The sequence below is a fragment of the Solanum dulcamara genome, chromosome 5, assembly GCF_947179165.1.
Source record: "Solanum dulcamara chromosome 5, daSolDulc1.2, whole genome shotgun sequence".
Classification (NCBI taxonomy): domain Eukaryota; kingdom Viridiplantae; phylum Streptophyta; class Magnoliopsida; order Solanales; family Solanaceae; genus Solanum; species Solanum dulcamara.
Window position 1 is genome coordinate 20,243,289 of NC_077241.1, and position 15,649 is coordinate 20,258,937.

At 37.8% G+C, this 15,649-nt stretch overlaps 1 pseudogene; it reads right to left on the reverse strand.

The window, feature by feature from the left end:
- Positions 1-12,551: 12,551 nt before the first annotated feature.
- LOC129891023 (5S ribosomal RNA) lies at positions 12,552-12,672 on the reverse strand (annotated as a pseudogene).
- Positions 12,673-15,649: the final 2,977 nt, after the last annotated feature.

Here is a 15,649-nt window from a genome sequence, read left to right on the forward strand (position 1 = left end):
TCGGAGCCTAACTTTTGATGCTGGTCATTTGATATGTATATATTTATTTGTCCAGGGGTACGGCGGGGGCCCTGTCCTGCTATATGTTGCTGTTACCATTCTTAGAGGTCTGTAGACATATGTGTATGTGGGTTATTTGTAAGTTTGTTTTAGTTGTGCTCATCCGACGTATTGCAAATGTTTTCGTGGTATGACAGCCTCATCGGCTCGCATGCCCTTTCCTGTCATGATACAGGTGAATAAGGCTATAGGTTTATGAAAAAAAGTTTTTGACCCATTGGGGTTTGTGTATGGTATCACATCACACACATTTCAACTTAAGGGTAACTGATATATACGCATAAGATGGTCCAGGTCGGACCCCAGTCGCGGTCTACGGGGTTGGGTCGTGACAAAGATGCTCATCCTCAAGGACAAGTTGCTCAAGGTTCTCAAGTGCAACCAAATGTTGGTCAATGCAACAATATGTTTTATGCTCTCCATGATAGGCAAGAGGCTGAGGAGACTCCCGATGTTGTTATCGGTATCTTATGGGTCTTTCACTATGATTTTTATGCCTTACTTGATCTGAGTGTAAATTTTTCCTTTGCTTTCCCTTATGTGGACATGAGATTTGATGTTAGCCCCAAAATACTATTAGAGCATTTTTCCATTTATACTCCCATATGTGAATTGGTTGTGGCTAAAAGTGTCTATAAAAGTTATTCGGTTTCGATCTTTCATAAAGTTATCCTATGTGATCTAGTTGAGCTTGATATTACCGATTTTGATGTTATCCTTGATATGGATTGGATATATGTATTTTATGCTTCTATTGATTATAGAACCCAATAGGTTAAATTTCAATTCCCAAATAAGCCGATCCTAGAAAAGAAGGGCAGTAATTTCCTGTTCAAAGGTCAATTCATTTCGTTTCTTAAGGCTCAAAAAATGATTTCCAAGAGTTGTATCTACCATCTTGTAAGGGTTAGGGATGAAAATTCTGAAGCCCCTATTCTAAAGTCGGTCCCCATTGTTAATGAGTTTTCGTATGTATTTCTTGATTATCTACTCGGTGTCCCTCCCGAAAGGGAGATTGATGTTGACATAGCCCTTTTTCGGGTACTCAATCTATTTCTGTTCCTCCTTACCGAACGACCCCGATGAAATTAAAAGAGTTGAAGGATCAATTGAAAGATTTGTTAGACAAAGGTTTCATTAGACCAAGTATATCCCTATGGGGTGCTACCATTTTGTTTGTTAGAAAAAAATATGGTTCATTAAGTATGTGTATTGAATACCACAATTGAGCAAAGTAACCATCAAGAATAAATAACCAATTCCGAGGATAGATGATTTGTTTGACTAATTGCAAGGGGCAAGTTACTTTTTCAAGATAGATCTTTGTTCCGATTATCACCAATTAAGGGTGAAGGAGTGTGATATTCCGAAGATGGCATTTCAAATAAGGTATGGCCATTATGAGTCCCTAGTTATGTCGTTTGGTTTGATCAATTCCCCTGCGACTTTCATGGACTTGATGAATAGGGTGTTCAAGCAATATTTGGACATATTTGTAATTGTGTTCATTTATGACATTTTGGTTTACTCTTGGAATGAGGAAGAGCATGCAAATCACTTGAGGATTGTGTTGTGTTTCAAACTCTAAGAGACAAGCAATTATTTGCCAAGTCCGACAAATGTAAGTTTTGGTTAAGGGAGGTGGATTTTCTTGGTCACATTATGTACGATGAAGGGATTATGGTTGATTCTAAGATAACCGAGGAGGTTAAATGGCCTAGACTATTATCTCCTTCGGATATTAGGAGTTTCTTAGGCCTAGCCAAATACTATAGGAGATTTATGGAAGGATTTTCATCAATTTCATCACCTTTGACCAAGTTGACTCAGAAGAAGGTGAAGTTTCAATGGTCGGAAGCTTGGAAAAAGAGTTTTTAAGAGTTGAAATATCATTTCACTACCGCTCTTATTTTGACTCTACCGAAAGGGTTCGATGGTTTTGTGGTGTATTGTGGTCCTTCAAGGGTTGTTCTTGGTTGTTTTTTGATTCAACATGGTAAAGTAATAGCCTATGCTTCTAGGAAACTTAAAGTACATGAGCAGAACTATCCAATACATTATCTTGAACTAGCGGTAGTTGTGTTTTCTTTGAAGATTTGGAGACACTATCTTTATGGTGTCCATGTGGATGTATTCACCGACCATAAGAGTTTACAATATGTGTTTAAGCAAAAAGATTTGAACCTTCGTCAAAAAAGATGGCTTGAATTATTGAAGGACTATGACATGAGTGTGTTGTACCATTCGGGCAAAGCTAATGTGGTTGCCGATACACTATGTCGATTATCCATGAGTAGTATTGCACATACTGGAGAAGGTAAGAAATAATTGATCAAAGATGTTCATACATTGACACGTTTAGGTGTGCGGTTGGTTGACTCTGATGATGCAGGTGTTCTTGTTCACAATGGTTTGGAATCATCACTTTTAGCAGATGTTAAGGCTAAGTAAGACCATGATCTGTTGTCAGTTGAGTTGAAGAAGTCGTTTGCCAAAAAATCCATTGAGGCTTTCTTCCAAGGGGAGATGGTGTGCTTCTTTATCAAGGTCGGTTGTGTGTACCTAATGTTGATGGGTTAAGAGAGTTGATATTGAAGTGACTCATACCTCTTAATATTTGATTCATTCGGGTTCCACCAAGATGTATCGTGATTTGAGGGAAGTGTATTGGTGGAATGATATAAAGGGCATTGCGGAATTTGTGGCTATATCCAAATTGCCAACAAGTTAAAATTGAGCATCAAAGATCGGGAGGTCTAGCCCAAGATATTGAAATTCCTACTTAGAAGTGGGAAGATGTGAATATGGACTTTGTAATGGGTTTGCCTCGTTCTAAGAAGAAATATGATTCCATTTGTGTTGTTGTCGATCAGATGACTAAATTGGCTCATTTTCTACCAGTCAAGACTTCCTATGGTGTCAAAGATTATGCTAGGTTATATGTTCGTGAGTTGGTAAGACTTCATAGAGTGCCCTTTTCCATCATATCGGATTAAGGCACAGAACTCACTTCACACCTTTAGAAGTCATTTTAAAGGTCAAGTTAAGTACTTCTTTCCATCCTTAAACCAACGGTCAAGCCCAAAGAACAATCCAAACTTTAGAAGATATGTTGAGGGCGTGTGTTATTGATTTTAAAGGAAGTTGGGATGAATATTTTCCATTGATTTAGTTTGCCTATAATAATAGTTACCACTCTAGCATCTATATGGCTCATTAAAGCATTGTATGGGAGAAGATGTAGGTCTCCGATGGGATAGTTTGATATAGGTAAGATGACCTTGATTGGTCTAGATTTGGTGATAGATTCTATGAACAAGGTCAAACTCATAAGGGAGAGGTTGAAGATGGCTCAAAGTTTTCAAAGGTCATATTCCAATGTTCGAAAAAGAGAGCTTGAATTTAAGGTGGATGATTGGGTCTATTTGAAGGTTTCACCCATGAAAGGTGTAATGCATTTTGGCAAGAAAGGAAAATTGAGTCCTAGATACGTTGGACCTTATAAGATATGAAGACGTGTTGGCAAGGTGGCTTATGAGTTAGATTTGCTAGTTGAGTTAGCTATGGTTCACTCGGTGTTTCATGTGTCTATGTTGAGAAAGTTCGTGGGTGATCCAACTTCCATTTTTCCATTGGAAGATGTAAGTATTGAAGAGAATTTGACTTATAAGGAAGTTCCACTGGAAATCTTATACCAGTAAGTTAAGAAGTTAAGGAACAAAGAAGTTGTATCTGTCAAGGTGTTATAGAGGAATCAACAAGTAGAAAGTGCTATGTGGAAAGCGGAGGTGGATATGATGAAATGATACCCGTACCTTTTTCCATCTACTCGATCCTAAAGTAGTAAGTTGTTCTTGTTCAAATTTGATTGAACCCTTACATAATCAGTTCCTCCTATGTCATTCATATGTATGCATGTTCATGAAAAAGTTGATTTTAAAAGTCATGATTTTATGTTAAGTTGAAATTTTCATGTTTCATGCATTTTAAGGTGTCATCATGATCATATTGGGTTGCTGGTCCTCTTTTCGTGTTTTTCCTATGATAATTTAATCTCATTCGAGGACGAATGTTCCCAAGGGAGAGATATTGTACGACCCCAAAAGTCTGAAAGTTGGAGCAAAGGAGAAAAATCTCAAAATATTGAACTGACACATATTTACGAGTCACTCTACGGCTTTTAGAGATTTCTATGGCTTGTAAAGATGTGTCATAACGTGACCCCTCAATCTAAGTAGGATGTGCCCTTGGCAAAGGTTCTACTAGTCAACACAACGAGTCATCATCTTATTGATGGTCCCTAATAACCCCTCGTAAACAAAAGTTCAGAGGCCTTGTATTAGAGGTCCCTCAAGGTCAACCTATGACTTTACAGAATGAATCATAGAAGTTGTGACGGGTCATAAGAATGACTCTTAACAAAACTTTAGAGACCTATGAAATTGCAAGTTTTCTGGACCTGCAAGAAGTATGCCTTTGATAGTTCGTAATGAAGTTTGTGGGTCGTAAACATGATTCATTCTCAAACTTCAGAGTCTTGATTTTCAAGCCTTCTCTCAGACCTGCAGGATGAGTCATTTTGACAAGTGTTCAATTCTTCTACGACCCATAGAAAGGGTCTCATAGGTCCAAAGTATGAATTTTAATGAGGGGTAATTGTGTCTTTTTAAAAGTTCGGTTCAATGAATACAGACACTATTATGGACAAGTTCAACCCTAGAAATACTCAATTCTTTGAAATTCCCTCATTCAAAAGTCATTCCTCTAAATTTCCTAAGGCAAGAAATCTCAATTCTCTCAAGGTTTCTTCTTCAAGCTCAAGCTAGGGTTTCATATTTCCTCCAAGGTTTCTTCTCAATTCTAAGTGATTTCAATCAAGGTATGTGAGGATTGATTCATGAGTCCCTTTCACCCATGAATCCCTAAAGTTTTGACAAAGATTCTTTCAATTTCTATTGAGTTATGAACCCTAGTTCTGATGAATTGCCTTGGGCTAATTCAATTCCATTTTTAGATGTTATCAATGATCATTATATGCATGTTTTTATATGAATTGCATGATTTTGAGATGAATTATGAATGCCCATGCATAAAGCTAATTTCAAGTTATGATTATAAAGTTAAAGACGATTTTCATGAATTAATGTTGAGTTCAATGATGTTTAAAGAAAGTTTTCATGATTTAAAGTTGAGATTTATGAAGTTATAATGATGATAAAAGTTAAGATCAAAGAAGTTATTATGGTGTGATAAGTCCAATTCTCACACAATCATGTTAAAGATGGTGATAAGTACAATTCTTATCGAAGTTATGGATTCTTATGAATCACTAAGCTAATGAGCTATTCCTAATATGTTTTAAAGAAGGATTGATAGGCAGTTACTATCTTTCCTTATTATGTTATGATCATGTTTTAAAGAGTTTCCGTTGGGATATTGACTAAGCACCGAGAGAACTTCTAGGTAGAGTTCGATCTAGTAACGCAGTTAGTTACCCAAGGGAATCCTAGTAGCAACTTGATGTCCCAAACTATGTTGCCCGCTCAGGATTTCCTTCATGTCCTAGGTAATGAATCCACATATAGCACAATTGAGTTGCATTGAGATGAGTTACGGAGTATACCCTAGCAAGGTGTAATAACCCTTAAAATGCTCACAAGTGCCTTAAGAATGCCTTGGAAATAGACCACTGATGTAATACATTATCCTTAATCTTTTTGGAAAATCTGAGTTCAAAATATCGACCAGGGGGTCAAAAATTGAGAGAAAATAGTCTCGGTGGATTTTTTGGACCCGTATATCGAAAGATAGATTTTTCAAAGAAACTGCATCGCAGACTTGCTGGCCTTCACATCACACACCTGTCGATGGTTTTTTGGCCGAATTTAGTTTTTATTAAGGGTAGTTTAGACTTTTCCCTAATTGTTAGCTAATGAACCTAGACATTTTTAAAACTTAATTCAGCTTTATAAATTAACCAAACCTTTAATTCTGTTCATTCTTCTACAATTCACCTATTCAAATATTTCTCTCTCCACAAAAGACTCTCAAGGATTCCATTGAATACTTCAAGTAAATTCACTCAAGCTCTCCATCAAAACTCTCTAGTTCTTCCAAATTATTTGGTTTTCTCACTTAAGGTATGTGGGTATTGATTCATGGATTCTTTTATGCATGAAGCCCAATCAATTTCTCAAGTTTTCTATCAAATTAAAGTATGATATTTTATAAGTTTTATGATCTCTATTCCAATTGCATGAATTATGATTCAAATTATTATTATGAGTCTATTTTGATGTAAATTGATGGTTATTGCATTGAATTGAAGAGTTTTCCATGAATTCTCCTATTTTGACTTCTAGGGTTCATAATGTAAAATATGAGTATTTTCAATTATACTTCCTAATGATATTATCTTTATGAATTATGTATGGGCTGATAGAAAGTATATGATCATGCATGTTTTTAAGTCAATTACATGATTTTCAAGTCAATTGGTTATGCAATTGAGTTCTACTCTAAGTTCAAGGTATGAATTTCATGCAAGATATGAAGTAAGGTGACTCAGGGACCTATGTGGTGACCTAGGGACTAACTAAATGAATTATGCAAATATGATTGTAATGATGAAAGGAAAATTCTCACATTACAAGTATGTTATGAAAATGAACTACTGTATGATTTCAAACCTATGATTATGACTATGATATATGTCATTTATAATTTCTATGCTATGTATATATTCCGTGGGATTTAACTTAGCACCGAGTGGACTTGAGGTGGGGGCATTACCAAAATCCTTAGTAGAAATCTCATGTCTCTTAAACTACGTGCCACCATAGGTTGCCTTCAAGGCCTAGCTATTGGATCCACATATATTGTATGTATGACCCGCCTAGCGGGGTAGGGTTTACCTTTGTTATGTTTCATATTGATGGTGAGCTAGGGACATGTCTTAGCCCCCGCCCATTCTCATGAGTAGAGGCATCTAGTTGGATAAATATTTCGAATCTATGTTGTCATATGACATTCTTCAATTTTTATTCATGGTTTAGGCTCTATTATGATGTTTCCGCTTTTACTTTACCTTACATATTCTTATGATATGAACAAAAGGCTATGTTGGAGCCCTTTGGGGTTTCAATCACCGTGTTATGACTAGGCCCTAGGCCGGGTCGTGACACAAGGTAGTCTCCCCTTTCTCTATGAGGGTTTCATTAGATTTTATGTAATAGCTCATATGGTCTTAAGATGTCGGGTAACGGTCCTATCCCACACAAGTTGAAGTTAATCTATGGGTTATATGATGAAGTCTTTATGATATGCATTGACCATAAGTTTCATATGTTTACAAATGCTTTAAGCTCTATTAATGTTCATTATGATTCGTCATGCATCTTGTGGCATATTGATTATGTTCCTTTACTTGTTCATGAATAGCTCACATACTTAGTACATTCAAATTTACTAACGCATATTTTGCCTATATTGTCTCATAATGTAGGAGTGTACAATACTCACGACCATTCTATTCGTGGCTAGAGTTGATTAGATATCAAGAGTTGGTGAGTCCTCATCTTATCGAGGGCAATAATTGTCACGACCCAACCCCATGGGCTACAACTGGGATCCGACCTGGACCCCCGTACACATACCTATCAGCTATAGTCAAATCAAACTATGAACAAGAGATACTACTCATAAAAACCCCACTGAGTTAAAATGTTTTTATGTATATGTAGCCTCTTTCATTCGTATCGTACCATGAAAGGGCATGCAAGCCAACTAGGCTACCATAACGTAAAAATATTTACAATATGCCGTATAGGCACAATCGAAATAAACTCATAAATAACCCACTTACATATGTCTACAGACCTCTAAGAATAGTAACAGTATCATATGGCCGGACAGGGCCCTCGCCGTACCCCTGGATAAACCAATATGTACTTTAAAAGATCAGCACCAAAAGCTAGGCTCTAGAATGGTAGAGCACTTCCAACATAACTAAGTGAAAATCCTAAGCTGACAGATCCCCAACACGTGTACCTGTACTTGTGGGTATGAAACGCAGCCCCCCAAAGAAAGGGGGTCAGAACGATACATGTACTGAGTATATAAAGCATAAAACATCATAATTAAGATAACAACTGAAATAAGGAGGCAGGACACAAGTGTAACAGTTTACCCGGCCCGCAGTGGGACTCGGTGTCACCATATCTTCATATGCGGCGTCATATAATCGTATATAGCATCATCTCATACATTACAAGTACAAAATTAGGTTTTCATATGCATGCCTATCTATTGTATCTGGCCCTTTAGTGAGGGACTCGATCAAGAGAGTAATGTGCATCTATATCGTACCATTACCCTCTCATACCATCATATCTTATCATACCATACTTGGCCCATTATGGGTCTCGGTGTTATAATCATATTATCATATACCATACCTGGCCCACTAGGGGACTCGGTATCATAATTATCATATACCATACCCGGCCCTTTATGGGACTCGGTGTCATTATTATATACCGTACTCGGCCTTTTATGGGACTCGATGTTATTATCATATACTATACCCGGCCCTTTATGGGACTTGGTGTCATTATCATATACCATACTCAGCCTTTTATGGGACTCGGTGTCATTATCTACCACGCACATGTGGATCATTATCTGAAACTTAATAAGGTAGTCATACAGACTATCATTCGTGGATCAGGACAATAATCATCTCAGGTGCCCTTTGAGTGCCCCTAGGGCTACATTAAGTGAAGTCTCAGGAGTTGTAGACACATTTTAGGGTAATGTCAACCGGCTTAAGGAAATCAGGGACATCTGTCATCCCAGAGTCTTTTAGAAGGGAGCTTTACATCCCACTACTAATCGACATATAGACGGTTCGGGGTAGGTAACTTAACTACTTTAAGAGTTTGACATTCAGAAGCGAGTAAGAGACATGAATCACATTCAGAGCTAAAGAATAGAATTACTCTAGAGCTCGTGTCATATATCATCTATCCTTGAGCCAGGTCAAAAGAAGGAAGGGATAGGCTTGACATATTTATCACTTCCCATCCTATAGAAGTGAGAGAGGTAATAATTCAACCATTGTGGGAGTTCTAGTATCCAGAAGTGGATAGGAATCAGGAAGTATGCTCGGGGATTTATGCATGGGATCATCCCCAACTTGCATAAACATATATACACCTTGCACTTCTATCAAGGATATGCCAAGAGAAAGGAGATAGCTTTACATTCCCTCTATGTTTCATCATTGAGGAGATAGTGGGAGGCACTAACTTAATTAGCATAGGAGCTCTCACCTCAATTGGTAGGTAGGAGTCGTGAGTCATATTCAAAGCTTTCTAAGTAGCTGTGTCCCCACATTTCATATACACATCACACCTAAAACTATGACATGCCAAAAGAATGGAAAGAGACGCTTTACCTGCATTACATTTTATCATATAATAACCTTAACAAGGCAATAGCTCAACTATTACAGGAGTTCTACCATCACAAAATGGATAAGAATTATTAAATTTACTCGAAACTTTACGAATGGAATTATCACCATGTTTCATATACAAACCATTCGTAACTTATATCTAAGACATACCAGAAAGAAAGAAGAATGGATTTACATACTTATGCCAAAAACATGTCAAGAGAAAGCTTCACATACCTCTTACGGCTTACTCCTTATTCCGTTCGCCTCATCGTCCTTGCCCCTATTTAACATGAAAGCAATACGAGTATCAACAACCCTTGAACTTTCAGCATCTTAAGTTGCACACGAGTATTTATAGAACTCATTTCCTTGCTTGTCTTCTCGACTAGCTATTTAGTTAGTTAAGGCATTACCGAAAATCGGGCAGCACCTCCCCTATAACGTGCCTTATCTGAATTTCCAATTACATCCCTAGTTACTACAGCCAACCAATAACAATAACCTGCAGTTCATATACACATAAAATATGGCAAAATTATACAATATAGGCTCCAAACAACTTGCTTAACATCACAATACCAAAATAGGGTCTTTAATCTTTATTTCATAAAACCTTTAACCGTGCGAAGCGGAGGGTTTTGTGGATACAACCAGCAGCTCCCAAAATTCTTTTAGCATACTTTTAGGCCCTATAACACAACACCACATACCTTCAGAAGCACCCCACACGCACAATACCTTATTCCGACTATAATTTAGCTATAGCGACTCCAAATTAGCTTATTTCTAACGTCAAGCATCTTTATGATATTTTCACATTTCCAGCCACCTACATGACATGTAATAGACTTAATAACAATATCATAAACTCCAAATTGAAATAAAAGACCTTACCTTATGTTAAACTCATCAAACTCGCCAAAACTATCAAAACGTGAATTGTAGACAGCCTACTGTCTTATTTTGTCACTTAGTTTTGAAGGGGTAATTGAGGAAAACAAGATTTGTGGCCTCAAGGAAAGTTATAGACATGTTTCATAAGGTCGCGTACAATTTCGAATCACCCCTACAGCAATTGTTTACAAAAGGATATGCCTAAAATACCAACAATAGTCCGTGTAGGATATCCAAAACAAAATCTGGGTAGCACCTCCCCCATACTTCATCACCCTTTTACGAGAAGAGAAGAGTAAAACTGGGTTTTAGAGGCTAAATGAAAGTTATAGCCCTATGAAATAGATTTCAAAACATCTTGAATCACTCGAAACGAAGCTTTACACAAGGAGTTATACTAGTATTACTAACAACAGTACCATTCAAAAACGGGTTTGTTAACAAGAACACAAACCTCCTCGTTGCCCCAAATCACTTTTTTTCATTATTAAACACCGCTATATCACCGTAGGTTACCTAAAATAATTAATTCACAGAATAAAATTGGGCCTTACCTTTTTTTCTTGGCCAACCCGTAGCTTCCTCCCTTGGCTTCTCTAGTTTTTCTCTCAACTCTCTCTATTTTTTCTAAGTGTAAAATGAATATAAGATGACTTAGTCATCAAAAGGAACATATATATCCTTTATTAGAAGTGACACATGTCATTCCCTAAGGGTGACATATGTCAAACTCTCATTGGGCCACTTCATCCATACAACCTATTAGGGGATGCCATGTGTCCATGTGGGATGCACCTCAAGTAGGTGTGTCAGCTACTTGGTACAAGTAGGTGCATCACCTACTTGCTTCCAAGTAGGTGCATCACCTACTTGCTTCCGAGTAGGTGCTACGCCTCCTTTTACCTCTTCCATGGGTTCGTAATCTCATCTCACTTTAAGAGCCTATGTAATCCTTGCTACGTAAGTTCGACATGTACTCCAGTAGCTTAGTTATGTAAGATGTCCAAGTAGGTTGCCTACGTAAGTACATTGAGTCCTACGACTCATTACTCAGCCTCCATCTCCTTCCGAATTCTTTTAACCCTATTTCCAATCTTCACTCTTATGTGGCGTCACGTCCTCCCTTCCTTAGAATTATTTGATAGCATGGTAGATAATCTAGATCACATGGCACTTTCTACAAGACTTAATACAATATCCCAAGGTACGAAAGTATGGGGTATATTATCCTTCCCTCTTTTAGAACATTCATCCTCGAATGTTAACTCATCTTATAGGATCTTACGAGGACTTTAGAAATTATCTGTGTTGGTTGTCACCCATAAACATTTTATTCATCGAGTCAACTAATCTAGAAGTTTAGATTTTCTGTAGACATGGGGAACACATACGGATATCTCTTCTCTATCTTTAAGTGCCCATTGTGATTCTCTTGTTGTATTCATCCTATTTGTATGCACCTATTCTTTTATGTCATACTATTCAAAGTCCTTACTAATAATTCTCCGCATTGTCTCTGATATCATGGCTTTTATCCATTCATTGCTGGCTTTTAGATCTTATTTACTCGTGCCAGTATGGGATCTCACTTGAAGACACTTCTCCCCTTTAGAGTGTACCCATGTCACTATTAATTTGTGTTCTACCGTACGCCTTTATTTCTAATTTTCCAATACATATGATTCTTTTCCAACACCTTTGATATACTGCACCATATCTATTCCTTCTTTTATATCATCTATACCTTCGGTTGCCCATGTATGACAGCTTAACACAATCGTGAGGTGCTAATCCAATCTAATTGTTGGTACTCAAGTCATGTAGCAATTTATTCAAAGCCACTTTCCATTCATTTTGATCAATAACTAGCTAGTGCTTATAGTCGTTTCCAATTCTCAATTAGGCAGTACTTACATTCCGACGTTTAGTATCCCAAGCTTTGTGATAGCCCTAACCTTATCCAGTAGGTACCACTTGTCCCTTTAATAGATTCGTAGTGCATTAGTTATTTTGCAAAGCTACATCCCCTATCTCAAAGGGTCTTATCATCTTTCATGGTGGAGTCACATATCCACAATACTTCTTTATACCAATAATTCCATGCACGACCAATGTATACATACATCCATATCATCTTAAATCACAGCCGCATAGGGCTTCCCAGAGGGTCACCCATCCTAGTATTACTTTCGCCCAAACATGCTTAACTTTGGAGTTCTGATGAGATCTGGTGCGTTAGTGCTGGTATGATTGCATCCTGCCCCGTGGGGCGCATAGCTACCCACGAAGATGATGACCCAGCAGCTGGTCCGGTTGGCCAGACTTTAGCCACTTTCTTACTAGACTTTACTTATTTTCCTAACAATCCTTGTTATATTCATATCTTATCCTATTTGTATTTCACCCCATAGTATAGCACTTCTTAACCTTTTTCACGATCCTTACTATGGGTTACTTACCCTTCTTAGTTACTCTTATCCCTGTGTATCAATTCTATCGGTACCGCAATATATCATTCTATCCAGAACTACCAGTCTTCTCTAAATCATTTTCTTAGGTTCACAAGTCTTTTCCAACTTCAGTTTACCATATCAATACCGACCTCCTAGTTTCTATTACCGTCAATTTAGTAATTAACTTATTTCTTGAGGTCAGCCATACTTGTGGTTTAACCACATTTCATCATTATTGTGGGCACGACCTTTCAAGACATACTACAACCCTATATCTCATTCTCTTTCTATTTCTTGGAAACTTTGGGCAGAGTTTCCTTTGTATTTCTTTACTATCTCAAATCTGCAAGCAGAAAATACCAACAGTGCCTCACAGGGCTAGCACACATAAAGATACATATATACGTATCATATCACATTATATCGCAGACTGACAGGGCACCCAATATCAACAATAGTATAAAATAATGGACTTACCTAACATGTCCAACTCGAACTACTCATGTTAGTCTTTCTGTCCATTTTTCCTTTTCAATTTTCAACTTTTCATTTCAATTGTATTTCCATACCTTACCTGGCACACCTCTCTCGTGCCTTGGCTTATCTACGTGCTTTGTAACTTCCAATATCGTTAGTCATTTTCTTCTATCGACATTGTATTTCATCTGAAATTAGAGGTTAGTATAAGGAATTCCACTTCCTATGACTTGGCTCTATTGCACAACCTTAGATATGAAAGAAAGAAAACATCCTAAATGTCTTATAGCCTTTTCTTTATAGATGTGGCGCGCAACACATCGATAATCAAGACTCTACTAGACACGGTCTATAAACACTCCGAAGACGAACTGCTCTGATACCACTTCTATCATGACCCAACCCCGTGGACCGCGACAGGGGTCCAACCTGGACCCCTGTACACATACCTATCAGCTGTAGTCAAATTGAATTATGAACAAGAGATACTACTCACAAAAACCCCACTGAGTTAAAACTTTTTCATGAACATGTACCCTCTTTCATTCGTATCGTACCATGAAAGGGCATGCAAGCCGACCAGGCTGCCATAATGTAAAAATATTTACAATATGACATATAGGCACAATTGAAATAAACTCATAAACAACCCACTTACATATGTCTACAGAACACTAAGAATAGTAACGGTATCATATGGTGGGACAGGCCCCCGCCGTACCCTTGAATAAACCAATATGTACTTTAAAAGATCAGCACCAAAAGCTAGGCTCCAGAATAGTGGAGCACTTCTAACATAGTTGAGTAGAAATCTTAAGTTGACAGATCCCCAACATGTGTACCTGTACCTGCGAGCATGAAATGAAGCCCCCCGAAGAAAGAAGGTCAGTATGATACATGTGCTGAGTATATAAAGCATAAAATATCATAATTAAGACAACAACTTAAATAAGGAGGCAGGACACAAGTGTAACAGTTTACCCAGCCCGTAATGGGACTCGATGTCACCATATCTCTGTATGCGGCATCATATAATCATATATGGCATTATCTCATACATTACAAGTACATCATTTGGTTTTCATATGCATGCCTATCTATCGTATACGACCCTTTAGTGAGGGACTTGGTCAAGAAAGTAATGTGCATCTATATCATACCGTTACCCTCTCATACCATCATATCTTATCATACCATACCCCACCCATTATGGGTCTCGGTGTTATAATCATATTATCATATACCGTACCCGGCCCACTAGGGGAATCAGTGTCATAATTATCATATACTGTACCCGGCCCTTTATGAGACTCGGTGTCATTATTATATACCGTACCCTACCCTTTGTGGGACTCAGTATCAATATCATATATCGTACTCGGCCCTTTATGGGACTCGGTGTCATTATCATATACCATTCCAGGCCCTTTATGGGACTCAGTGTCACTATCATGTACCGTACTCGGCCCTTTATGGGACTCGGTGTTATTATCAACCACGCATATGTGGATCATTATCTGAAACTTAATAAGGTAGTCATACAGACTATCATTAGTGGATCAGGATAATAATCATCTCAGGTTCCCTTTGAGTGCCCTTAGGGCTACATTAAGTGAAGTCTCAGGAGTTGTAGACACATTTTAGGGTAATGCGAACCGGCTTAAGGAAATTAGGGACATCTGTCATCCCAGAGTCTTTTAGAAGGGAGCTTTACCTCCCACTACTAATCGACATATAGACGGTTCGGGGTAGGTAACTTAACTACTTTAAGAGTTTGACATTCAGAAGCGAGTAAGAGACATGAATCACATTCAGAGCTAAAGAATAGAATTACTCTAGAGCTCGTGTCATATATCATCTATCCTTGAGCCAGGTCAAAAGAAGGAAGGGATAGGCTTGACATATTTATCACTTCCCATCCTATAGAAGTTAGAGAGGTAATAATTCAACTATTGTGGGAGTTCTAGTATCCAGAAGTGGATAGGAATCAGGAAGTATGCTCGGGGATTTATGCATGGGATCATCCCCAACTTGCATAAACATATATACACCTTGCACTTCTATCAAGGATATGCCAAGAGAAAGGAGATAGCTTTACATACCCTCTATGTTTCATGATTGAGGAGATACTGGGAGGCACTAACTCAATTAGCATAGGAGCTCTCACCTCAATTGGTAGGTAGGAGTCGTGAGTCATATTCAAAGCTTTCTGAGTAGGTGTGTCCCCACATTTCATATACACATCACAACTAAAACTACGACATGCCAAAAGAATGGAAAGAGATGCTTTACCTGCATTACATTT